The sequence below is a fragment of the Pristiophorus japonicus genome, chromosome 1 (genome assembly GCF_044704955.1).
Source record: "Pristiophorus japonicus isolate sPriJap1 chromosome 1, sPriJap1.hap1, whole genome shotgun sequence".
NCBI lineage: Eukaryota > Metazoa > Chordata > Chondrichthyes > Pristiophoridae > Pristiophorus > Pristiophorus japonicus.
Window position 1 is genome coordinate 365,562,261 of NC_091977.1, and position 26,668 is coordinate 365,588,928.

The following is a 26,668-nucleotide window of genomic DNA, read 5'->3' on the forward strand; positions in this document are numbered from 1 at the left end:
CGCCTCCCTGGGTATATTGCTTAACTGCGAACATGTATTACATCTGTGAACGCAACACTCTATGTCCGCATCGATACCGGGCCACCACACGTGGGATCTGGCTATCGTTTTCATCATTATGATGCCTGGGTGGGTACGGTGGATCATTGATGAAGGTGTCTCTGCCCTTCTTGGGGACCACTAATCGATTGCCCCACAGAAGGCAGTCTGCCTGTATAGACATTTCACCTTTGCGCCGCGGTAACAGCTTTGTCTCTTCCTGCATTTCCACTGAGACACTGGACCAGCTCCCGTGAAGCATACAGCTTTTGACTAGAGATAATAAAGGGTCCTGGCTTGTCCAGGTTTTGACCTGCCGGGCAGTGACGGGTGATTGCTCACACTCAAATGTATCCATAACCATGGCTAGATCTGCGGGCTGCGCCATTTCCACCCCCGTGGTGGGCAATGGCAGCTTACTGAGAGCATCGCTGCAGTTTTCTGTGCCTGGCCTGTGGTGGATGGCGTAGTTGTATGCGGACAACGTGAGCGCCCATTTCTGGATGCGGGCCGATGCATTGGTATTTATCCCTTCATTCTCGGAGAACAGGGATTTAAGTGGCTTATCGAATTTTAGCCCAAACAGGTAGTCATGCATTTTCTTTACCCCATTAGACACACGCTAACGCTTCTTTCTCAATAATGCTGTAGGCTCTCTCAGCCGTAGACAGACCCCTGGATGCATAATCAACTGGTTGCAGTTTCCCAAAATCATTAGCTTGTTGCAATACATACTCGACGCCATATGACGACACATCACATGCTAGTATCAAACGCTTACATGGATCATACAACACAAGCAATTTGTTTGAGCATAACAACTCCCTTCCGAGCAGCACTAAGGGAGCAGCTTCACCACATGGACAGCAACAGTTCAAGAAGAAGATCCACCACCACCTTCTCAAGGACAACACTAAATGCCAACCTTGGCTGCGATGCACATATCTTCAAAGGATTTTTTTTTAAACTACAAGATTCGAATGTAATTTAATGAAAGGACTTATGCCAGTTTTCTGGATTATTAAATCTGTGCTGTTTGTATTATCCTGCTTAAATAAATTTAACTTCTCTTGCCTTGATCTGATAGCTGAAACCAAAGGACACAAACATGTACTAACAAGAACTGAACACTTTTAGTGTTAGCATTGGTGGCTTTGCTGATTTATTGGATTTGTTCTTCACTTGACTAACATGACTGGTAATACCATGACTAGGAATTCTATGTCACAAGAAAAGCTATCAGAGTTCCTTTTTGCTAACTGTCAAATCTGTTGGATAATGTGGCCATATTAACTTTGCTGCTGTTTACTCTCAGCTCCTCAAATACAATTAAATTAAGTACTGCTTCCCGTCATTCATGAGACATGGAATGTGGGCATGACTCAATATCTGCCACTGAGTCCCCTCTGGAGATGCCAAGAGCACAAAACCTTTATGGATGAGGAAGACCATTTGATCTTTCTAATTTGTCCATCCACCCCGTCTCAATGTTGCATCGAATTGTTTATTAAATGATTCCAGGGCTTTCATCTCCACCACTCTGCCTAGAAGTCCATTATAAGGGGCCAAAATTAGTCGACATAGCAGCCCCTTACCGCCCGCATACCGCCGACATACCACTCAAAAATGTGATTTTGGTCAAAAAACACCTACATACCGCTGACATACCGCTCGCTGGAATATTCATCATTAACATACCGTCATGCAGTATGCACACCGTCGGCCTTGCAAGACCACCCGCCTACCGCCCAAAAAGTCGGATTTTCATCGCATACCACCAACATACCACCAGAGCTCCGTACCGCCCTGCAAAAGATAGTTTTACGCGATGGTAAGTGGGCGGGAATGGGCGGAGTGCACAGCTCCGCCATTTTGGAAATCAGGAACTTTCAGCTAAAGCAACACCTCTGTATCTCTGAAGTGAAAAGTGATCTTACAGTGTAATTTTGATTGGAAAAGGTATATTTACTATTACTGAATAACTTATTAAGATAGAAAGGCAGTTTAGTTATATTTTTTTCATCAAAAAATATTGTGGAGATTTATAAAGAATGGGGCCAGTATTATCTCAGCCTGTATTGCTGACAGCCTGTCGAATGGAGGAACCAGATGTGAGGAAGTTTACTGAGCAGAGTTATAAGGGTAATAGAAGAGGTCACAGAATGATCAGGAGGAGGAAGAGGCCTTACCCACAAAGGATCTTCAGGAAAAGGTTTGACACTGTACACGAGTGCTTAAATTCAATTCAAATGTTCATGTAAAAATGCAAAAAATATATAACAATTTAAAAATTATAACTATAAAACAACTGTAACAACTATAATAACCAACTTTAACAAAATTTTAACAACTTTAATAAACTTTTACGAATACAACTTCAATTGCAACAAAAAGACCCTTTACTTTCCCTGCCCACGACCTCTGCCCCTTCCATGCCCGCGTGCTACACCACCCTTAGGACTATTCCCCCTTTTTTACTCCCGCCTTTCCCTTTCTCAGTATCCGTGGCCATTGACCTCCCTGTGTTTGAACCAAGCCGGTGTGCAGCACCACACCCCAAGTGCCGTTGCTGTCGTTGGGGTCAGAAATTGGAGGCAAAATAACTTGGGCCTCAGGAGAAGCTTGCGATGTGGAAGGCATGACTTCAGGGCTGGGAGATGCTGTCAGTTCGCCACCCTCAGGTGCTGTTGACCTTACTACTATCGCTCCATTGCGCCAATCATACTCACCCTTTCCTCCGACTGCCACTCATAGTCATAGCCTTGAGCAGCTCTCAAGCTATGTCGACACTGGCCTGTGACAGACACACCATGTACTGGTACATGCCTACAGCAACCAACCTTTCCTGCACCAACCTCTATCGCTGCGGCAAAGATGCTGCAACACTGGGGATGCCTTGCTGCACATGGCTTGGTTCGGCAGAATCAGAGGAACCATGGAGGAATCCCCTGAATACAGACTCGGTGGTGGAGGATGTCCAGTTGTCCCACATGGAGCTGGTCTATCCTCCTCCATCTCCACGCCCAGCTCCACGTCCACTGGCTGCCAGATCAGCGGCTGTTCCTGTTCCTGTTCCCCTTCCTCATCAGGAAAGGGCTGGATGATGCCAGAGGTGGAGACCGTGTGTCTGTCATCTGTGCCACTGTGGTCTGCATCATCTGAGTCTGGAAGTATAAAACAACATTTAAAAAAGCTTGGCACCAGGGAAGGGGTCAGGGTTATAGTAGTACATAGTACAGTGACTTATCGCAGTCTTACTTAAATGTCCACCACTGCTGCAGTACTGCATTACATATCGCAGACAGAATACATATATGCATTGTGTTCCATGCCCCCAACATTGCAGTACATCACATGAGGCCAACATTATAGCACAATAAACTTACATCACATGAGGTCAACATTACAGTTACAGTTACACTATATGACATGACAGGAGCGCAACACAGACTGCATTTTGTTCAACTTACCATCTTCTTGCATGAGTGGGTCAGCTCCAATGCCGGTGGTGACACGGTTGCTATCCCCAACCAGGGACAGGGCACGGATCTCAATATCAGTATGAGGCTCCTGGGTTGTGGATCCACCCACTCCCCCCCCCCCCCCCCCACCCCATGCAATTCTGATTGACTGCTATTACAGATGTCATCTTCTGCAAAAAGTAAAGTAAATCAAAATAAAAAATCTTACACACACACACAACACACACCAAAAAGCAATAGGTTGATCCTCTTGTCATTGCATGAAAAGCACGAATAGATTGCCGTAACCTTAAGATAAATAACATCATCCATGTGACAATGAATCTACATTTACATGATGCATAGCACATGGGGGCGGCGGGGTGTGCGGGGTGCATGAATAAAATCATTACTTACTGTTGCTACCCTCACCAGGGCATTCCACCTCTTATGGCACCTTTCCCCGGTAACAGCCAACGTAGGTAACTCCGTCTCATTGAAGGAAAGCGCCCTCAACCTCCCCTCCTTCTCGATGTTCCTGCGTTTTAATGTCTTTTTTAACATTGCCTTAATATTTTTACTGGTATGAATTTTGGTTTGTTCAATATCTCTTCTTGTCTTCAAAGTGAAGAATTATTAGCTGTTAGCAATATATTTCCATTGTGATATGCATTTTTAAACTCACTAACCATCGACTACCTTACTGCCTCTTCTCACTCTCTTTCTTTCTTCTCTTCAACTCACTGCGCATGCGCGGGTGACCCCTGACCACCGAAATCACAGGTAAAATGCTTGTGTAATAAAAATTGAAAAAAAAATTGCACATGCGCATTTCCATGCCGCACTGCCCATCGAACAGAAGGTCGATCTCGATCGACTACTAAATTATATACCACTTGCTGCAGACTGCTGACATACCGCCGAAAATATTTTGACCAATTTTGTCCTCTTCAGTCTTGGCTTTATACTGGCGGTGTGAAATGACATACCGCCGGCATACTGCCGAGAAATGGGCAGACCATCAGTATCGTGGCCTAAGTATTCATCACTCTCTAGAACAAATTCCTAATATTGTGCCGAAAGTTACCTTTTATTATTTTGAACCTATGCCCCCTTACTCTATTCTCATGGTTTAATTTACAATAGTATTCTGGTTTAACCATTCCCATACCAGTGCTGTACAGCTCTATAAAAGCAAGTTGTCTACCAGTAATTTAAGATGTTGCTGTGAACGAAAAAAAAGTACTTACTTGATTAAAATGATCGTGCTTAATTCCATGTAGAGTGCTCCCTCATGAAATAGACACAATTAAAATGACTGCTCAGTTTAATAGATAAACACATGAGGAAGAAAAGATATGCTGATGAGGTTAGATGAAGAGGAGTGGGCGGAGGCTTGTGTGGAGGAAAACACTGGCATAGACCAGTTGGGCAAATTGCCTGTTTCTGTTCTGTATAAGTAATTAAAAATCTGCTTGCCGACCTGATTGTTAATATGTTTCTGTGCCTCAGTAGCTAGTTTTTGTATTACTAAACTGTGTTCAACATTCTATTTGAACTTGGTAACAAAAAGGGTTCAAGATTTCCTCTGATCAATCATCTGGTTAAGCCACTGATTGGTAAAGTCATACTGACTTGAATGGTCCTAAATTCAATCACTGGTCTACACTGAATTAATTGATCTCAGCTTGGGAAACTGCAAGGGGTCGACAACTGGCTTTATGCAACCATAGAGACAAGGGGCTAGACTTTCCACTTTGCTGGCTATCGCCCAAAAAATGGGTGATGTTCCAGCAATGATCGATGTGTCAGCCTTACCGATCGCTGGAACATCGCCCATTTTCTGGATCGCAATTTTCCACTCGGCAATAGGCCAGTGATGTGAACTGGGCGATGCGAAAGGTCAGCGATGTAAAGGCAAAATTTTCCCTAGCAACAGCCTTCTGTGATTTTTTTTTTTCTTTTGGTGACTGGTTTTCCCACGTTTTGGGAGGTCAGGCGTCATCAACACATGCGCAGAAGGCAAAGGGAGGGGCAGAGAGTGAGAGCGAGAGCGAGAGAGAGAGGATACCGAGAGAGGAGGAAGGCAATGAATTAGAGGAGAGAGAAAAGAGATTTATACAGATTAGAGAGAAAAGAGATTTATACAGATCAGAGAAAAAAGATTTATACAGATCAGATACAGATCAGAGAAAATATGTCCGAATATGAGCATGATGTCAAGGGGGTGAGAAAGAGAGTGAAATCCTTCAGTGACGAGGCCAATGAGGCCCTTGTTGATGAGGTCCAGTCCCGGTGGGGCCAATTAATGAGGGGTGCTCACGGGAAACCCCCACCCTGTGTGTATTGGAAGATTTGGGCTGAGATCGCGGACGTGGTGTCCTCGGCTTCCCATGAGGCGAGGGGGTCCGACCAGTGCCGGAAGCGCTGGAACGGTTTAATAGCTGCAGCAAGAGTAAGTAGCATTTTATATTGCACTGATGCAAATTGTAATTATAATAATAATTATAATGAATCTCCTGAATTGAATTTAAGCTTGTTATTCATACATGTATTACATAAACTCCCTGTTAAGATCCGGACAGGGCTCTTAAACTGCGCCGTTTTTATGTCTCTTTGGCTGCTGCAGTATAGAGAGATCTATATGTGTCAAGCTGTAGCTCTGAGACAACCATGCATGATCCTATTTGCATGTAACGTTTTAAACTCTTGTGTCTCTTTTCACATTCGCTGAAGAAGTTATCTAACAACCACGCGGAGCAGTGGCACACCGGAGGGGACTCTGCTCAGGTGCAGCCACTGACGGACCTTGAGGAGTGTGCAGCCGTGCTGATGGGCCATCAAAGCCATTCAGCCACCACCTGCACAGCTGGTGGAGCCCAGCTTTGCGTCTCGTGAATAATGTGTCAAACAGTTTCAAAAAATAATATAACGTCCTGTAATTATAATGCAATATGCAATATATGAATGATGTCATGTCATGTCATGCCATGCATATAGCCTTAAGAGCAGGGGATGCAGCCGCTACAGCTTTCTGGGGTAGTAAAATCCATGTATTGATACGTAACATTTCTCATTTATGTGTACCATTATGTTCTAATAAGCTCAAATGTGCTTTTAAGGTCAACCTGAGATGCTCGTCGAGGTGGCACCATCGTCTGCACCTGCACCTGCGCCTAGGGAGGAGGAAGAGGAGGAGGAGGAGCATGATACCACCATCACCACAGAACCCGAGGAGAAAGAGGAGGAGGAGGAGTAGCAGCCACTTATGGAGGGGGATGAACCTGTGATCATCTCAATTGAGATGGAAGAGGCACCGGGACCAAGCGGCATGCAGCCGTCAACGCCAAGGTGCATTATATTGCGCACGCCGACCCCACGGAGGCCGGGTCAGCGATGTCAGCAACCACCTCCCTCAGACGATCAGTTGGAGAGCTTGATCTCCCTGTGCTCGGAGACGGTCGCGATAGGTCGCGAGCTTCTCCAGGGGTTTACTCAGTTTGCGCGTGACTTTTCACTGGTGTCTGCTGTGCAAGTCGAGCTATTGGACGTAGCACGGCAGACCCTCGATGGGATGCTTAAGCAGACCGCCGCAACAATTGCGCTTCGCATGCGCTGCTGGCTGAACATGGTGCTGCACCCCAAGGTGTCGAGTTGGGTCAGAGTATCACCCCGAGCACTCAAGCGAGAATGGAGGAACCACTGCCTCCTGACTCAGAAGATGAAGCGTCAGCTTTGTCTTCCATTCCAACACTCCCACCACGGCAGGAAGTCTTTCCATTGCCCGCTGCATGCCAGATTCGTCTCGGTCTCCGATGACCAAAACGGGCGGGTGAGCCTAAGATACAGGGGGGAAAAGGATCTGGAGGGAAACATGGCCGCAGGTCCAGGTAGTGAGTGGGGGGAGGGGGGGAGAGTGGTTTGCTATGTTATCTTAAATTCTGTTACTGTTAAATTCTGTTATTGTTAATGTTAAATTCTGTTGCTGTTAAATTCTGTTATTGTTAATATTAAATTCTGTTACTGTTAATGTTCGTTTATAGTTCCGGACGGGGGCAGGGGGATGTTGATAAAAAAAAAATAATTATTTGTAAAAGTAATACATTTTTTTATTGATTTTAACAATTGTTGTGCATTGTCTTATAATAACATAAGTTTGGTTAAGTTAAGCATTAGTGCAACTGTTGTACAACAATGGCCAGGCCAGAGCAGTGCAGGCAAGGCTGAAACATAACTCAACGCAAATGCAACTTTTGTTTAACCGTAACTGTAACTGTAACTGTGACTGTCCCCAATGTAAGTTCATGCAAAGCGTTCATTTATGAGCTGTTGACACAAAAGCTTTGCAGCTGCATAACTCCCACAGGTATCTCTAGTCTTCTGGGGCCGGGTGGAGTGTGGGATCATGGCTTCATCGCCAGGCTGGTTGTCCTCCCCGAGGTCCTCACCAGCCTCCTCCTCCTCCACCTCCTGCTCCTCATCATCTGACACTTCTGCCTCCCCTCCTTCTAGAGGTGGGCCTGCAGCCCTATCTGGCATTTGTTGTCCTCTCCTTATAGCTAGGTTATGCAACATGCAACACACCACAATAAACTCAGCGACCTGGTCAGGGTGGTACTGTAGGCAGCCACCAGAGTGGTCCAGGCATCTGAAGTGTTGCTTTTCGACTCCAATTGTCTTTTCGATGATGTTGCGTGCAGCTATGTGGCTTTTGTTGTAACGCTTCTCAGCTTCAGTAACCGGAGTACGCAGTGGGGTCATCAGCCAGCTGGCAAGGCCATATCCTTTATCCTCCAGCATCCAACCATGACCCTTTTTGCTGATTGATAAACAGATCACGGATAGCACTCTCACATAGGATGTGCACATCATGGATGCTGCCAGGAAATGTAGTATTTACTGTCATGATTATTTGGTTGTGGTCGACAACAAGCTGCACTTTCAGGGAGTGGAATGCCTTTCTGTTATGAAACACTTCCGGGTTCTGTAAAGGGGCTTTCAGGGTGACGTGTGTGCAGTCTATTGCTCCCTGCACCTTGGGGAAGTTTACTATTTTTGAGAAACCCAAAGCACGCCTGGTCTGTGCCTCCCTAGTCATAGGCAAGTTTATAAAGTTCATCCTGAGGGCATAAAGTGCTTCAGTCACCTGTTGAATGCAGCAGTGTGTGGCGTGCTGAGGGATACCACAGATGTCGCCAGCTGAAGCCTGAAAGGACCACGATGCGTAGAAGGATAGTGCCGCAGTAACCTTTACCTCAATGGGCAGTGCAGTTCTGATGGTGCTGCAAGGCTGCAGATCCCCCTTGATGAGCTGGCATATCTCATCGATGACCTCCTTCTGGAAGCGCAGCTTCTTAAGACACGCATTTTCAGACAAGTTGAGGTAAGATTACTTTTCCTTGTACCTTCGTTGGCTGTACGCTCGCCTCCTCTGTCTCCGCATTACTCTGCCACCTCTTCAATTGATCCTTTCAGCAACCAGCGTGTGAGCAGTTCGGAGTAATGGCAGAGAAACCATAGGCCCCATCACTATCAACAATAATATTTTCACTTGCTATAAATGCACTTTTTAGTAAAAGAATGCCTAATCTACTAAGCTAATATTAGTATAATTAAAAAGAAATACAAATGTGAGTGGATCTATCTGTAAAAGACCCTTAAATAATTCACAATGTATAACGTCGAGTTTTTTAGCTGCCTCCTTCCTTCCTCCGAAATTCAAAATGGAGTCCGTAGTGCCCAGTTCTGTGAGGAAGGCCCGGGAAAAGCAATAATTCTACAGCGATGTTCTCAGTGAGCGATCAGCCCGGCGTATGCCGGCGATGTGCCAAAAGTTCCACTCGCCGATGTGCGGGCGATCACCTCAGTTCGGCGCTGTGAGCCAAAACTTGGGCAGTTAATTTTCCGGCGATGTTCCAGCCTGAATTTCCACTTTTTGGTCAAAATGAGCGATAGCAGGCCATTTTAGGCGATGTATTGGCAATATATGAGTGATGTGAAGTGGAAAGTCGACCCCAGTGATTCTCCAGATGAGATGAGGAGGAAGAGGTCTGCTGACATTAATACCTGGAGAGAGGAGGAGAGGAAGAACTACAACTGGCTTTAAGGCTCCTAGATTAGGGAACAGAAAATTAACCAGGGTTCCAAGTCCCAGTCACTATCCAGTGACCCTTTCACTAATGTGAATCACAGATGAGGACAGGATTAAGCTAGGCTGTGATGTTCTCATGAATGTGCTGGCAATTGCTGTCAAGACCCAGGGTTGACAAAAGGAAGAGTTACATCATCATCATCTTGGCAGTCTCTTGGAACCGAGGAAGACTGGCTTCCACTGTAAAAATGAGTTCTTAGGAGACTGAACAGTCCAATATGAGAACCACAGTCCCTGTCACAGATTGGCCAGAAAGTCGTTGAGGGAAGGGGTGGGTGGGACTGGTTTGCCCCACGCTCTTTTCACTGCCTGCGCTTGATTTCTGCATGCTTTCTGCGATGAGACTCGAGGTGCTCAGCGCCCTCCCGGATGCACTTTCTCCACTTAGGGCAGTCTTTAGCCAAGGACTCCGAAGTGTCAGTGGGGATGTTGCACTTTATCAGGGAGGCTTTGAGGGTGTCCTTGAAATGTTTCCTCTGCCCACCTTTGCTTCATTTGTCATGAAGGAGTTCCGAGTAGAGCGCTGAGTTACAGAGGATTACATAGAATACATGGAACAAAAACAGGCCATACGGCCTAACCAGCCCATGCTGGCATTTATGCTCTACTCGAGCCTCCTTCCATCTTTTCTCATCTAAATCTATCAGCATAACCCTCTATTCCCTTCTATCTCATATGCTTGTCTCGCCTCCCATTAAATGCATCTATACTATTCACTTCAACCACTTCCTGTTGTGGCGAGTTCCACATTCTCACCACTCTTTGAGTAAAGAAGTTTCTTCTGAATTTCGTATTGGATTTCTTGATGACTATCTTATATTGATAGCCTCCATTTATGCTCTTCCCCACAATGGAAACATTCTCTCTGTGTCTACTCTATCAAAACATTTCATAATTTTAAAGGTCTCTATTAGGTCAACCCTCAGCCTTCTTTTTTCAAGAGAAAAGAGACCCAGCCTGTTCATCCTTTCCTGATATGTATGCCCTCGCAATTGTGGTATCATCCATGTAAATCTTCTCTGCACCTTCTCCAGTGCCTCTATATCCTTTTTATAATATGGCAACCAGAACTGTATGCAATCTCTTAGTGGTCTAACCAAGGTTCGATACAGGTTTAGCATGATTTCCCTATTTTTCAATTCCATACATCTAGAAATGAACCCTAGTGCTTGGTTTGCTTTTTTTATGGCCTTGCTGACCTGTGTCACAACTTTTGGTGATTTGTGCATTTGTATTCCGAGATCCCTTTGTTCCTCTTCCGCACCTAGACTCTCACCCTTCAAGTAATAAGTGACCTCCCTAATTATCCTACCACAATGTAATACCTCACATTTATCTGTGTTGAACTTAATTTTCCAATTATGTGCCCGTTCTGCAAGTTTATTAATGTCCTCCTGTAATTTGTTGCAGTCCTCCTCAGTATTGACTGAACTCCAAAACTGTGTATTTTGTCCACACTCGTTCATTATTCATGAAGTAGATATGAAAGAAAGAATTTGTGCTTATTTCACACCTTTCACATCCTGGGAACATCCCAAAGTGTTTTAAACTGATCAATTACTTTTTAAAGTGAGTTACTGTTATTTCATAGCTAAACATAGCATCCAATTTATATACAGCAAGGTCTAACAAACAGCATACAAGGTAAATAATGTTGATTTGTTTTGGTCATGCTGGATGTTAGCCAAAACATCAAAAGTGCTTTCTTGTTCTTCTCAAGTAGTGAAGTTCACCCATAGGATCTTTCACCTAAACAGACAGACAAGGCTTAGATTTACCAACTCCTCTGAAAGATGACATCTATGACAGTGTAACACTCCTTCAGTACTGCACTAAATAACAGTCTGTATTATGAGCATAAGCCCTGGGCGGGCTGAAGGGGAGGAGTGCTTGAATCCACAACTTACTGATGCTGAGGCAAGAATGGCTACCAACTAAACCAAATAAATGAATTATTGATTCTCTTTCTTCTGCAATATAAACCATGTTTACTTTATTCCAGATGATAATGAATTCTGGTGAAACAACGTAAACAAATTCCCAATGACATTGGAGCTGATCCACTCCAGAAGCCATGGCTATGTTATTGAATGACAGAAAGCTTTCACACATTTGTCACCATCCACACGACTCTCACGATTGTGATATACAAGGGTACAGTCCTGGTAAAAAGATAAAGTAACAGGAGGATGTGTGTGCCCTCACCTAAATGTACAGTAACAACTTGGTAAAAACCATCACTTTAAGCAGTTTAACTGGACTAAGTTTGATCAGATTGGTTCTCTAGTTGTTCTACTCATGAGACTTGAACAAATCTCAACCTTGCTATTATGGAACATAGTCATTTTCAGAAGTATCAATTCCATTGGGGGATAATCTGGGTAAACACAGAGCGCAGTATTCAATTCTACTATGGCTGATGTGGGATTGGGCTTCTCTAAAGCTTAGCAAAGTTTAGGACATTTATTAAATAGATAATTGGGCTAAAATTGCACTGAGCAATATTCGCAATAAACACATTGGCTATCACCTGTTCCCCATTGTAAATTTAGAGAGAAATTGGCAGAAACTCCAGAGAATGATACAATTAGCTGAAAACAGGCAATTATGTCATTTTTCTGGGGTTTCCACAGATCTCCTGCCAAAGTTATGATGGGACACCAGTGATAGCCCCTTGGAATTTCATGGGCATTGATTTCATGTGAAATATCTTTGTCTGTTATTGCTGGCTGTACTTCACAAAGAAATCCATCAACAAAATATGCCACGTGTTGAAACACAACTGCTCCCCCCATTAGGACAGCACGACCAATTGCCGTGAAAGCCACAAACATCTTGAACTTTTATGCCTCAGAATCATTCTAGGCTGCCACTGGGGACATCAGCGACATTAATCAATCAGCATAGATGAATAAAGCAAAATACCAATGTATTGATTGGTCAGCTCATGACCTTTTCCATGGATAATTACCCGCAGTTAGGCACTAACATTCAGACAGGCAGCATTTCCCAATGTACAAAGAAACATAAATTACATTCAAGTAGCTGTGTGTGCTTCCTTCATCAATGCTATCACTTACATCAACAGGAAAGGATTTAATTCTCTCAATGTGTAGCTCATTTGTGACCAGTTGCATTGTGGCATGCAATTAAATACCCGCTCTCCTGACAGGACAGGAATTTCTGATGGCTGTTAGACCGACCCTTGCATATATTTAAAGTGTGCAACAATGAAGTGTAAGCAAGCAGCCCATAATGAATGTGATGCACCATGCAATTAGAGTTTATGGGGTAAACTTGGTCTTTGGTAGTAATGCAAAATGGACAATACTGAATCAGCAGCCTGATTTACACCTATTAGGGATCATTTTAACTTTAGGCATGGTGTAGTATTGATGATATTGAGTTGCCCACCAATTTATGTTTCTATGTTTCTTTATACACCACGTTCTATTTTCCCTTCTATTGACTTTAAAGGAAGGGAATATTGGGCAGGTTGTATAAAGGGTGGCTGATTCAATATTACCATGTTTTCCCAATATTAAAATTACCCCCATTGATTTCAATGGAATAAATAAATGGACAGGTTGTAAGGCATATGTAAAAAGAATGCTGAAGACCAATTTTACCGCTTATGTGAGATGGTAGAACATTATTGCACATAAGGCTATAGGGGAAGGAAAAGTTCCAGGTGAAGGTTGGGATGTAAAGGGAATTGATTGTAAGCAATTCACTCTAACATATTGTGACAGTAAGTGGCTCGCCAATCAATGCTGGCCTCATTGAGTTACATTGGTTCCCTAATCCCTACCACATTGGATTTAAAATCCTTGTCCTCATCGTCAAATTGCTCCACAGCTTCACCCCACCCCATGCTGGGAACCCCTTCCAGCTCTTCAACTATTCAACACATCATCCCCCCACCTCCCACCACCCTTCACCATACAGTTAATGGCAAAGCCTAAAGCTGCATTCTCTCATCGCTTTGCAATTCCCTCCCTAAATACTTCCACCTCTCCATTCCTCTACTTTTGAAAACATTCTCAAATGCTAATTTATTTGTTATTCATTTTAACATTGCAAAAAATAAAACAATTAAAACACATGCATGAAATATATGGTGGAGAATGGTACAGGACTTTCTCAAGTTTTAATGTAGGCTCTGTTTGAGATCAAATTTAGATCAGCGCTACCTCATAAAATTCAATTTACATTTACATTAAAACTTAAAATAATTTATCAGGTAAACCATTCCTTAGGAAATATTACATTTTAATGTAGCCATGAGTTTGTTTCTATAACTGAAATTCACGTCAGCAGATAGGATTACATAGGATATATGGCAAAGAAACAGGCCATTCAGTCGAACCAGTCCATGCCAGCATTTATGCTCCATTCAGGCCACCTCCTGCCTTTCCTCATCTAAATCTATCAGCATAACCCTCTATTTCCTTTTCCCTCGTTTGCTTGTCTAGGCTCCCCTTAAATGCATCTATACTATTCGCTTCAACCAATCCCTGTGGTAGTGTGTTCCACATTCTCAATACTCTTTGGGTAAGTAAGTTTCTACTGAATTCCCTATTGGATTTCTTGGTGACTATCTTACATTGATGGCCTCCAGTTATGCTCTTCCCCATAAGTAGAAATGTTCTCTCTGTATCCACTCTATCAAAACCTTTCATATTTTTAAAGATCTCTATTTGGTCAACCCTCAACCTACATTTTTGAAGAGAAAAGAGACCTGATATGTATACCCTCGCATTTCTGGTATCATCCTTGTAAATCTTCTCTGCACTCTTTCCAGTGCCTCCATATCCTTTTTATAATATGGTGACCAGAACTGTATGCAGTACTCTAATTGTGATCTAACAAAGGATTGATACAGGTTTAGCATAACTTCCCTACTTTTCAATTAAATGCATCTATACTATTCACTTCAACCACTTCCTGTTGTGGCGAGTTCCACATTCTCACCACTCTTTAAGCAAAGAAGTTTCTTCTGAATTTCGTACTGGATTTCTTAATGACTATCTTATATTGATGGCCTCGAGTTATGCTCTTCCCCTTAAGTGGAAACACTCTCTCTGTGTCTATTCTATCAAAACATTTCATAATTTTAAATATCTCTATTAGGTCAACCCTCAGCCTTCTTTTTTCAAGAGAAAAGAGACCCAGCCTGTTCAACCTTTCCTGATATGTATACCCTCGCATTTGTGGTATCATCCATATAAATCTTCTCTGCACCTTCTCCGGTGCCTGTAGATCCTTTTTATAATATGGCAACCAGAACTGTATGCAATCTCTTAGTGGTCTAACCAGGTTCGATACAGGTTTAGCATGATTTCCCTATTTTTCAATTCCATACCTCTAGAAATGAACCCTAATGTTTGGTTAGCTATTTTTATGGCCTTGCTAACCCGTGTCGCAACTTTTAGTGATTTGTGTATTTGCACTCCGAGATCCCTTTGTTTCTCTACTCCACCTAGACTCGCACTCTCCATGTAATAAGTAACCTTCCTATTCTTCCTACCAAAACATAATACCATACATTTATCTGTGTTGAACTTAATTTGCCAATTATATGCTCATTCTGTGAGTTTATTTGTTACCTCCTGTAATTTGTTGCAGTCCTCGTCAGTATTGAGTATCCCTCCAATTTGGTGTCATCCGCAAATTTGGAAATTGTGTTTTAGATTTCAAAGTCTAAGTCATTAATATAAATTGTGAACAACTGTGGTCTCAGCATTAATCCTTGTGGAACACCACTACCCACCTTCTGCCACTGTGAATAAGTTACCTTTGACCCTTACCCTCTGCTTTCGGTCTTGAAGCCAGCTAGCTATCCATTCTGCTACTTGTGCCCTGACTCCACATTCTCTAACCTTGTTCATCAGTCTATTATGGGGCACTTATTGAAGGCCGTTTGAAAATCTAGATAAATTCTATCTATTACATTACCATTGACTTTCCTTTTTGAAATCAATGCTGACTAGTCATTATTATATTTTTGGTTTCTAGATGTTTTTCTATTTTCTCCTTTAGTAGGGATTCCATTATTTTCCTTGCCACCGATGTTAAGCTGACTGGTCTATAATTCCCTGGACATGTTCTATCCCTCTTCTTAAATATAGGTATTATGTTAGCTATTCACCAGTCTTCTGGCGCGACACCTTTTTCTAACGAATTATGAAATATATGTAGTAATGACTCTGCTATCTCTTCCCTCGATTAAAATGCTTGGATACAATCCATTCGGATGAGGGGTTTTATCCTCTTTGAGTTTGATTAGTTTATTTAATATATTCTTCTTTTTATTTTAACTGCACTTATTTAATTATTAATCTCATCATCGTATGTCATGTCCACTTGTTCTATCTCCTTGGTAAATACTGAAGTAAAAGAATTATTAAATAGTTCTGCCATCTCGCTATTGTTACCTGTGGTATTATCCTATCTATTCCTTAATGGCTCTTTTCCTGTCCCAATCTTTTTTTTTTATTGATATGCATGTAAAATATTTCACTATTTTTCTTATGTTCCTTGATATTTAATTTCATAGTTCCTCTTTGCCTTCCTAATTATTTTTTGACTTCTTTCCTACTCTCTTTGCATTCTCCCTTATCATGCACTCCCCTGCTGTCTATGTACTTAATGTATGCCTCTTTCCGTACCCTCAATTGTTCCCTTAGGTCTTTATTCATCCATGGAGTCTCATTAGTGTTTAGTTATTCGTTCTTTTTAGCGAAATATAATGTTCTTGCATTCTGTTGAACACCATTTTAAATGTTTCCCATTGCTATTCTAAATTTTTGTTTACAAATGTTGTTGCCCATTTTATTGTCCCAAATTCTACTCTCAGCTCCTCAAAATCAGCTTTTCTCCAATCTATTATGCTGGTTTTCATCATACTTACGTCCTTCTCAATTATCATCTTAAAGCATATTATATTATGAGCACTATTGCCTAGATGTTCCCCTAATTTTACTTCTCTTATCTGCTCTGGTTCATTCCCCATTACTAGATCCAATATCGAATCCTCCCTTGTTGGACTTTTTACATATTGGGTTAGAAAGGAGTTCTGTACACATTGTAGGAACTCCATTCCCTTATCCCCTTTACCTATCTCTTCTGTCCAATTAATATTGGGGTAGTTCAAACTCCCCATGATTATTATTCTATGTTTTTTATTTATTTCCATAATTTGTTTGCATAATACTTCCTCCACCTCCCTTCCATATTAGGTGGTCTGTTGACTACACCTATTAGTGTGATTGCTCATTAATTATCTTTTATCTCTACATATATGGATTCTATTTTTGTCTTGCTAATAGCTGTGTCACTTTTTTCTAGTGCCATTATGATATCCCTAATAAGTACACTTCCCCTTTTTCCTTCTCTACCTTTTCTAAATATGTTAAGCCCTACAATGTTTTGGATATTAAGGGAATCAAGGAATATGGGGACAGTGCAGGAAAGTGGAGTTGAGGTTGAAGATCAGCCATGATCTTATTGAATGGCGTTGCAGGCTCAAGGGACCGAATTACCAACTGCTGCTCCTTTTTCTTATGTTCTTATATTCTTATGTTCTTATGTTTAATTCCCAGTCCTGATTTTTCTGTAGCCGTGTCTCAGTAATCCTTACTATGTCTTTGTAGTGTATGTAGGCACCTTTTGCAATGACTCCACGAGGCAGGGTATGGTACTTAAACTGTGTAAACCGAAGTCTTTTATTTGCAGCTCCTTGAGTGAGGACACCAAACTGTGAGCTTCCTTTTATACTGGGTTACCTGCAGTATGCAGTTAACCCTTAGGTCTCCAGAGCAGCACCCTCTGGTGTACAGGTAAGGTGTGTACAGTGTAAGGGCACATTCATAGAAACATAGAAACATAGAAACATAGAAAATAGGTGCAGGAGTAGGCCATTCGGCCCTTCTAGCCTGCACCGCCATTCAATGAGTTCATGGCTGAACATTCAACTTCAGTACCCCATTCCAGCTTTCTCGCCATACCCCTTGATCCCCCTAGTAGTAAGGACCTCATCTAACTCCTTTTTGAATATATTTAGTGAATTGGCCTCAACAACTTTCTGTGGTAGAGAATTCCACAGGTTCACCACTCTCTGGGTGAAGAAGTTCCTCCGCATCTCGGTCCTAAATGGCTTACCCCTTATCCTTAGACTGTGACCTCTGGTTCTGGACTTCCCCAATATTGGGAACATTCTTCCTGCATCTAACCTGTCTATAACCCCGTCAGAATTTTAAATGTTTCTATGAGGTCCCCTCTCATTCTTCTGAACTCCAGTGAAAACAAGCCCAGTTGATCCAGTCTTTCTTGATAGGTCAGTCCCGCCATCCCGGGAATCAGTCTGGTGAACCTTCGCTGCACTTCCTCAATAGCAAGAATGTCCTTCCTCAGGTTAGGAGACCAAAACTGTACACAATACTCTAGGTGTGGCCTCACCAATGCCCTGTACAACTGTAGCAACACCTCCCTGCCCCTGTACTCAAATCCCCTTGCTATGAAGGCCAACATGCCATTTGCTTTCTTAACCGCCTGCTGCACCTGCATGCCAACCTTCAATGACTGATGTACCATGACACCCAGGTCTCTTTGCACCTCCCCTTTTCCTAATCTGTCACCATTCAGATAATAGTCTGTCTCTCTGTTTTTACCACCAAAGTGGATAACCTCACATTTATCCACATTATACTTCATCTGCCATGCATTTGCCCACTCACCTAACCTATCCAAGTCGCTCTGCAGCCTCACAGCATCCTCCTCGCAGCTCACACTGCCACCCAACTTAGTTTCATCCGCAAATTTGGAGATACTACATTTAATCCCCTCATCTAAATCATTAATGTACAGTGTAAACAGCTGGGGCCCCAGCACAGAACCTTGCGGTACCCCACTAGTCACTGCCTGCCATTCTGAAAAGTACCCATTTACTCCTACTCTTTGCTTCCTGTCTGACAACCAGTTCTCAATCCATGTCAGTACACTACCCCCAATCCCATGTGCTCTAACTTTGCACATCAATCTCTTGTGTGGGACCTTGTCGAACGCCTTCTGAAAGTCCAAATATACCACATCAACTGGTTCTCCCTTATCCACTCTACTGGAAACATCCTCAAAAAATTCAGTGTTACAAACATCACACAACAATACAAGCATGCATATATATCAACACACCCCCCCTAAGCATTTTTAATATCCTTATTGTCATGACCTGGGGAGGTGATCAGTAGTGGACTATAGGAGGTTGTAGTGAGGGTTGTGTGGGTGCCAGGTGTGATGTGGGTAATTGTGCAGTGGTGGGCAGGGCCACAGGACTGGGTGGGCTCCTTGTCCTCCAATTGGGATGAGGGTCTGGTCATCCCAGGGTTTGACAGGGAAGCTGGAGGGTATTGGCCTCGCACCCCTGGCATTGGCCCTAGTGGCCAGTGGGTGTAGGGCTGGTCTGGGGCAGGTTGCCAGTGGTGCTGGCTGTGCTGCCCATTGACCATTGTCCCTGTAGTGGGACTGCTCCCACGAGGTGTGTGTGTGTGTCCTTCCAGGGGCATAACATTTGTTCCAAAGATCCAGGCTACATGGTCTGGTAGCCAGCTGAACCTGGGATCTCCCACAGGGGGATTCCTCTAGCATTTGCATGGTCCCTGTAGAACCTAATATCCTTTAGCAGTGTCCTACCTGTATACATGACACCTTGGCTCAGATCACACATAGTCGAGCCTACGTTATATATTACAGTATTTGCAACACTTTTTGAGGTCATGGTCTCACCAGACATGGTTACATTAGGCATTTCAAACTCTCTGTCATAATCATCAAACATAACAAGTTTGGTCTTAACCTTACTTACACAAGCATTCATCTCATTTGTCGCATACACCAGCATCACAATTCATGGTTACATTTTCATACTTGCACCCTTTCATTACTTCTTTAGCTTTAAAGTCCTTGTTTTCTTTTAGTTGAAAGTGTCCCTTTAAATTTTTTTGATTACCGGTCTCCTTTAAGGGAGCCTTCCAATCCGATTCACCGCTTGGTGCCATGTGTCGCTCCTCCAACGCTGCCCCTCGTGGTCTGGCCGCGGCCATTTTGTTTGCAGGTTCTTCTCCTCGTGGTGCGGCCGCCATCTTCTGGCTCTCCACCAGGTAGGCTGTGGTGGTTTTTCTTCCTCAGCTTCGGCCATGGGCATTGGGAATCCACTTCTTTCAACGATGTTCACCTCTTGGAGTCCTGCCCCATCCCGGAAGGTGGAGTTTTCGGTCCTGGAGATTTTGCCGCGATGTTGTGGAGTCGTCGCCGCGCAGTCGAGCTGGACGGTGGGATCTCTGGATGCAACGGTGGATCCATGTTTGATGTCGATTGCTGGAACCCGGAGGCCATCGCCACTTGGACCGATTTGGACCAGGTTCATCCAATTCCTTCCCAGCAGCGTGGGACTGTCGCTTGCTACAACCCATAGGGAGAGTTTGTTCAACACGCCGCCTTGGGAGACCTGGACATCCACGCTGCCAAAGGCCGGAATTTTACCTTTGGTGTAGGTGAGCAGCTTCGCTTGGACAGGATGCAGTTTTGGTCGATTGGCGGAATTTATCCAAAGTTTTTCAAAGGTCGTTTGGCTCATCACAGACTGGCTCGCCCCTGTGTCGATCTCCATAGAAGCTGGACCCCGTTGATGTCTACTTCCATCATCCATAGAGAACTTTCAGTGGAGCAGGTATTAATTCCATACTCTTCTTCCAGGGGTTGAGCAGCTTCATCTTCATCTGTGTCGGAGCCCCGGTGATAAGCCAACTCATCAGAGACGCGGTGAGTACAGTTGTTTCTGCACATTCTTTGAAGGTGCCCTTTCTCTTTGCAGCCTTTGCATGCATAGTCTTTGTAGCGGCACTGGTGGGCTCTGTGGCTTCCCCCACAGCACCAGCACAGGGCCATTCGATTTGCCCCATGTGGCGGACTCAGGGTTGCTAGACTTGGGGCAGCATTTCTGCCTTCAGAAATATCCATGCGGTGCACTGCGTTCGCCAGTTTAAAGTCCTGGGTCAGCATTCGCCTGGAGTCACCGGCCAAAACCATGTCGGCCTGGATCACTTGAATTGCTTTCTGCAGGGTGACTGTGATGTCGGCAGAGAGCAATTTGTGCAGGAGGCCCTCGTGGCCGATTCTGATGACGAGTATATTCCTTAGTGCTTCATTAAGGTGGTCTTTGAAATCACATGGTGCAGCTAGTCTTCTTAAATGGTCAGCATACTTAGTAATTTCTTGGCCTTCGGGTCGCCGCTAAGTGCAGAACTGGTGCCTGGCCATGAAGATGCTTTCTTTTGGTTTTACTTGCTCTTGTATAAGTGTTACAAGCTCCTCATAGCTTTTGGTGGTTGTCTTCACTGGGGCTAGCACGTCCCTGATGAGACAATGGACGGTGGGCCCACAACTGCTTAGCAGGATGGCCCTGCGCTTGTTCGGTCGTGTAGCCGGTGTGTCCCCATCCAGGTCGTTGGCTATGAAGAAATGTTCCAATTTTTCTACAAAAGAATCCCAATCTTCCCCATCAGTAAATTGCTGAAAGTTGCTGAGATTCGACATGCTGAGCGTGTAGTTCGTGACATCGTGACCTTGTATCGTCGTCGCCAGTTGTAGTGTATGTAGGCTCCTTTTGCAATGACTCCACGAGGCAGGGTATGGTACTTTAACTGTGCAGACTGAAGTCGTTTATTTGCAGCTCCTTGAGTGAGGATACCAAGCTGTGAGCTTCCATTTATACAGGGTTACCTGCAGTGTTACAGACATCACACAACAATACAAGTATGCATATATATCAGTTTGGTTCCTTGCAATGCATGATTGCCTCCAGCTCCCCTGTTTTATTACGGACAATGTGTGTATTGCTGTACAGACAGTTTAACTCATTTTTAATAGGATTTCCTTTCACTTTATGATTAACCATCTTTTTCCACTCCTGTTCTATAACTTTACTTATCCCCATGCCATCAATGGTCTCCCTTACTTTATTCTTTCCTATGCTCTCTTTTCCTGTTTTGTTTATATTTAGGTTGGTACATTTCTTGTAGCTCCCTCCCCCCCCATCTCACTAGTTTAAAGCCTTTGCCACCTCCCTATTTACCCATTCTGCTAGTTCACAGGTCCCATCCTGGTTCAGGTGGAGCCCATCCCATTGGTACAGCTCCTTCCTGTCCCAGAACTGGTGCCAGTGTCCCAGGAAACGGAACCCTTCTTTTCCACACCAGCCCTTTAGCCATATATTAATTCTCCTGATCGGTCTGCTTCTCGGCCAATTTGCACATGGCTTGGGCAATAATACAGAGATTATTACCCTCGAGGTCCTGCTTTTTTATTTAACGGCTAACTCATGATACTCTTTCAAATTAATAATTAACACAGATCTTTCCCTTATCTTAGTGTTTATTCATTCATCCTTCCACTCCATCCTGCTGTCTGCAGTTAACATGCTATTTGATTTTGAGAGAGACACAACATGATTTAGGATCATGGTCATTCAACAAGAGCAGTTGGCCTTGCTTGATTTTTTTCTCCTCTCTCTAGGTTGCGAAGTCTTACACTACAGGTACAGTTTCTCGGTATGGTTTACCATGAGGCATGAATCACATATGTCATTGATTCATAATATGATGTCAACTAAGTCCGGCCACTTATGTGCAGATTGAAGCTCGGTCTTGAGAAAACCAAACCAAAATTGTAACATATGCCAGCAGTCAGCATAGGGCTGGGTGAGAATTTGGTGAATCTGCTAAATGGACTGGCTTGCTAAACAGAGTGACAACAGAAACTTGGTGAGAGAGGGAATTCGGTGCAGAGGGGGAAGGTGGTACCAAGTAATTTATACCAAGTGGCAGCAGCACATAAGTAAATATGTAAATATTTAGAGTAATTAATTAGATCTAAATTGATGAAATTAAAATGATCTAAGTAGAGGTTGACAACATTAAGTGGATCCAAATTGCATTAAATAAAAATCAGGTCTACATAAATAATGAACAGGAGTAAGGGGATACTAAACTAAAAAAACACACACACATATATATAAATATAACATAAATAAATTTTAAGCAAAATAATGAGACAGCTGACACTCGTTGCCTGCAATTCTTGTTCCATGTGGCAATCCCAGGTCTTTTTATGCGGCCTGGATAACGACATGTGCAGGAAGCTCCTCCAGTTGCTGGAACTCGAGCTCAGGGTTTCTGAGCTTGAGAAGCGGCTGTAATCACTGTAGGGCATACGGGAGGCTGATATTTTCCTGGAGCACCCGTTCCAGGAGGTGGTCACCCTGCAGCTACAAAGCATTCAAGATGATAGTAAGTGGGTGGCTATCTAGCAGGGTCGGAAGAGGCAGGTAGTGCAGGACTCCTCTGGGAGTGTAGCACTGGCAAACCAGTTTTCAGTGCTGAGTAATGGTGAAGGTGACGACACCTTGGTGGAGTGCGGTCTAGAACACATCCACTGCACCATGGTGCAAATGCTGAGGCATGGAACATAAGAACAGGGGGGTTATGCTTGAAATGTATAAAACACTGGTTAGACAACAGTTGAAGTACTGCAGCAGTTCTGGACTGCATTACAGGAAGGATGTGATTGCACTGGAGATGCTTACAGAGGAGATTCATGAGGATGTTGCCAGGAGTGGGGAATCTTAACTCTAAGTACAGGTTGGATAGGCTGGGTTTGTATTCCTTGGAATAGAGGAGGCTGAGGGGAGACCTCATTGAGATGTATAAAATAATGAGGGGCCTAGATATAGTGGCTAGAAAGGGCCTATTTCCCTTAGCAGAGGGGTCAACAACCATGGGGCATACATTTAAAGTAATTAGTAGATGGTTTAAGGGGATTTGAGGGGAAATTTCTTCATGCAGAGGGTTGTGGGGGTTGGGAACTCACTGCCTGAAAGGATGTTACAGGTAGAAAACCTCACCACATTTAAAAAATACTTGGATATGCACTTGAAGTGCCGTAACCTGCAGGGTTACGGACCTAGAGCTGGAAAGTTCGATTAGGTTGGATAGCTCTTTGTTGGCCGGCATGGAAACAATGGGCCAAATGGCCTCCTTCCATGCTGTAAACTTCTATGATTTTGTGAAATGCCTGTGTAGAAATGCAGTGGTCATAGGGGATTTGACAGTTAGTGGGCTAGACCGGCATTTCTGCAGCTGCTGATGTGAGTCTAGCATGATGTGCTACCTCTCTGGTGTCAGAGTAAAGGACATCACTGAAAGGGTGCAGATCATTTTGTGGGGCAAAGAATAGCCAGAAGTCATGGTCCAATGACCATGTTGGAACCAATGACGTAGGTACCAAAAGGGTTAATATCCTACAGACAGAGTATCAGGAGCTAGGGAGGAAGTTAACGAGTAGGAACTCAAAGGTAGTCATCTCCGGATTACTTCCAGTGCCACATGCTAATGAGTATAGAGCAGCAAGATAAAGCAGGTTAACACATGGCTGGAGAAATGGTGCAGGAGGGAGGTGCTTCAGATTCCTAAGGCATTGAAACCAGTTCTGGGTGAGAAGGAACCTGTACAAAATGGTTGGGTTATACTTCAAAAGGGATGAGACCAAAATCCAGGTTAACTGGTGCTGTAGTGGAGAGCTTAATGTAATTTGGCAGGAGCTGGGGCACAAGAGTGAAGCACTAGAGAGGAGATACAAGTGCACAGTGGACTGGGAGAGACAAACAGCATTAGAATAAAGAGTAGTTCAGAAATAGGAGGGAAATGTGAATAAGACTAAGATGGGTTTAGAGTGCATGTGTATAAATGCCCGGAGCATGGTAAATAAGGTTGGTGAGCTGCAGGCACAAGTAGCCATATGGAATTATGATACAGTGGCAATAACGGAGACCTGGCTCAAACAAGGGGAGGAATTGGCACTTAATATTATTGGCTACAAAGTATTCAGGAAATGCAATCTAAATTAAATGGTACAATTTTATCAGGGTGCAGGAATAGAGTGACCTGGGAGTGTACACACACAACTCTTTGAAGGTGGCAGAACAAGTTAATTAGGCTGTTAAAAAAGCATATGGGATCCTTGGCTTATAAATAGAGGCATAGAGTACAAAAGCAAAGATGTTTATAAAACACTGGTTAGACCCCAGCTGGAGGATTGTGGCCAATCCTGGGCATCACATTTTATGAAGGATGTCAAGGCCTTAGAGCGGGTGCAGAGGAGATTTACTGAAATGGTACGAGGGATGTGGGACTTCAGTTATGTGGAGAGACTAGCAAAACTGTGTTGTTCTCCTTAGAGCAGAGAAGGTTAAGAGGAGATTTAATAGAGGTGTTCAAAATCTTGAAGTCTTTTCATAGAGTAAATAAGGAGAAACTGTTTCCAGTGGCATCAGGGTTGATAACCAAAGGACACAGATGTAAGGTGATTGGCAAAAGAACCTGAGGCGACATGAGGATAAAAAGAATTACATAGCAAGTTGTTATGATCAGGAATGCACTGCCTGAAAGGATGGTGGAAGCAGATTCAATAATAACTTTCAAAAGGGAATTGGATAAATACTTGAAAAGTAATGTAGGGCTATGGGGAAATAGCAGCGGAGGGAGACTAATTGAATTGCTCTTTGAAAGAGCCGACACAGGCACGATGGGCTGAATGGCCTCCTTCTGTGTTGTTTCATTCGATGATTCTATCTATGATTCTATGCTAACCTAACCATATTGACTTAGCTGTTCTGAGCCAAATGTCTGACTGCAAATGATAGGTGTTCTTCTGTTTTTAAACAGCTGTCTGTGTGCACTGGAACTCAATTGTGGTTAACTCAGTTAATAATAAAAACATGATTGTCATAAAATATAATTTTTTCTGGAATTATATTATTCTATGGTGAGGCTGATATATTTTCCCGTCACCTTTTCCTCTTCCTTAGCTGAAAATAGTGATTCATTCTAGGGTATGGTTCTACTTTGACACCAATATTCCAGTTAAATGTTAATCTATTCAATCATGAAGGTGGACCGTAGAGATTCAGGACACATTGTTCAGAATTATTTAAATACATTGCTGGAAACAATTCAAAGAACCTTCACATTGTAACCGGTTGGTTGGAATATTGGTTGCTGAAGGACACTCTCATTTCTGACTTCAGATGATCAGACTCTGCTGGTGTCAGACCCAAACATAGAATGAGTCAACACACAACTGGGTCAAATGCCCAGAGGGCCATGATGGACCCATTGGGAACATCTGCTGCCAAAGTATCTGGGGTTTTAGGAGGCTCCCTGATTTTAATATGATCATCAAGTAACACGATTACAGTTGCATCTTGTGCACCTGCTAGAATGGGGGAAGCCTGCATGGGATCAGAAAAGGCCCACTACTTGGGTTAACACTGGCTGCCCAGGCCCATCTGTAATATTTCTAAATGCACATTCACCTTTTGAAGGGGCTACTGAAGCCTGCAGCCAAGGTCAAGGCTTTTGTTGATCCAGGCAAGGACTCAGGCCTGGTCATTTCAGGTGAGGCTGCACTTTCCAAGCTTGGAGGTGGGCATCCCTTGTTTCAGCTGGTGTACTGCAGAAGGGCCATAGAAATCCCTGGCCTGTGAACATCCTCCCCCAGCCAAGTCTTCTCTTACATGGGTGACCTTGTTTATGGCTGGAGGGGTTTCAAGAAACTGACAGCCCAAACCAGGACCTGGTGTGTTAGTGTCCCAGTCTGTTTCCCAGACCTTCCACTGCACTCCCAGTGGGAGTGTGCAAGAAAGCCCATGGAATTTTGAAGGCCGATGAGCTGGATTTTTGGATTTTAGGATTTCAGGGCGTTAATGATGGTGGGGTGGTCCTGATACCGCCTGGAAATCGTTTGCGCCTCAGTCAGCAAAATTGGTCAGCTTGGCTCTGAGTGTGGGGCAGAGCGGTAAGGGAGGTGTTGCACTAAGCCAGCTGAGCTTGCGAAAATCCTGAGCTAAAGAGCTGACCTGGGAGTGCTCTAAGAGAGGCTTGGGGAGAAAAAGAAACGGAAAAAA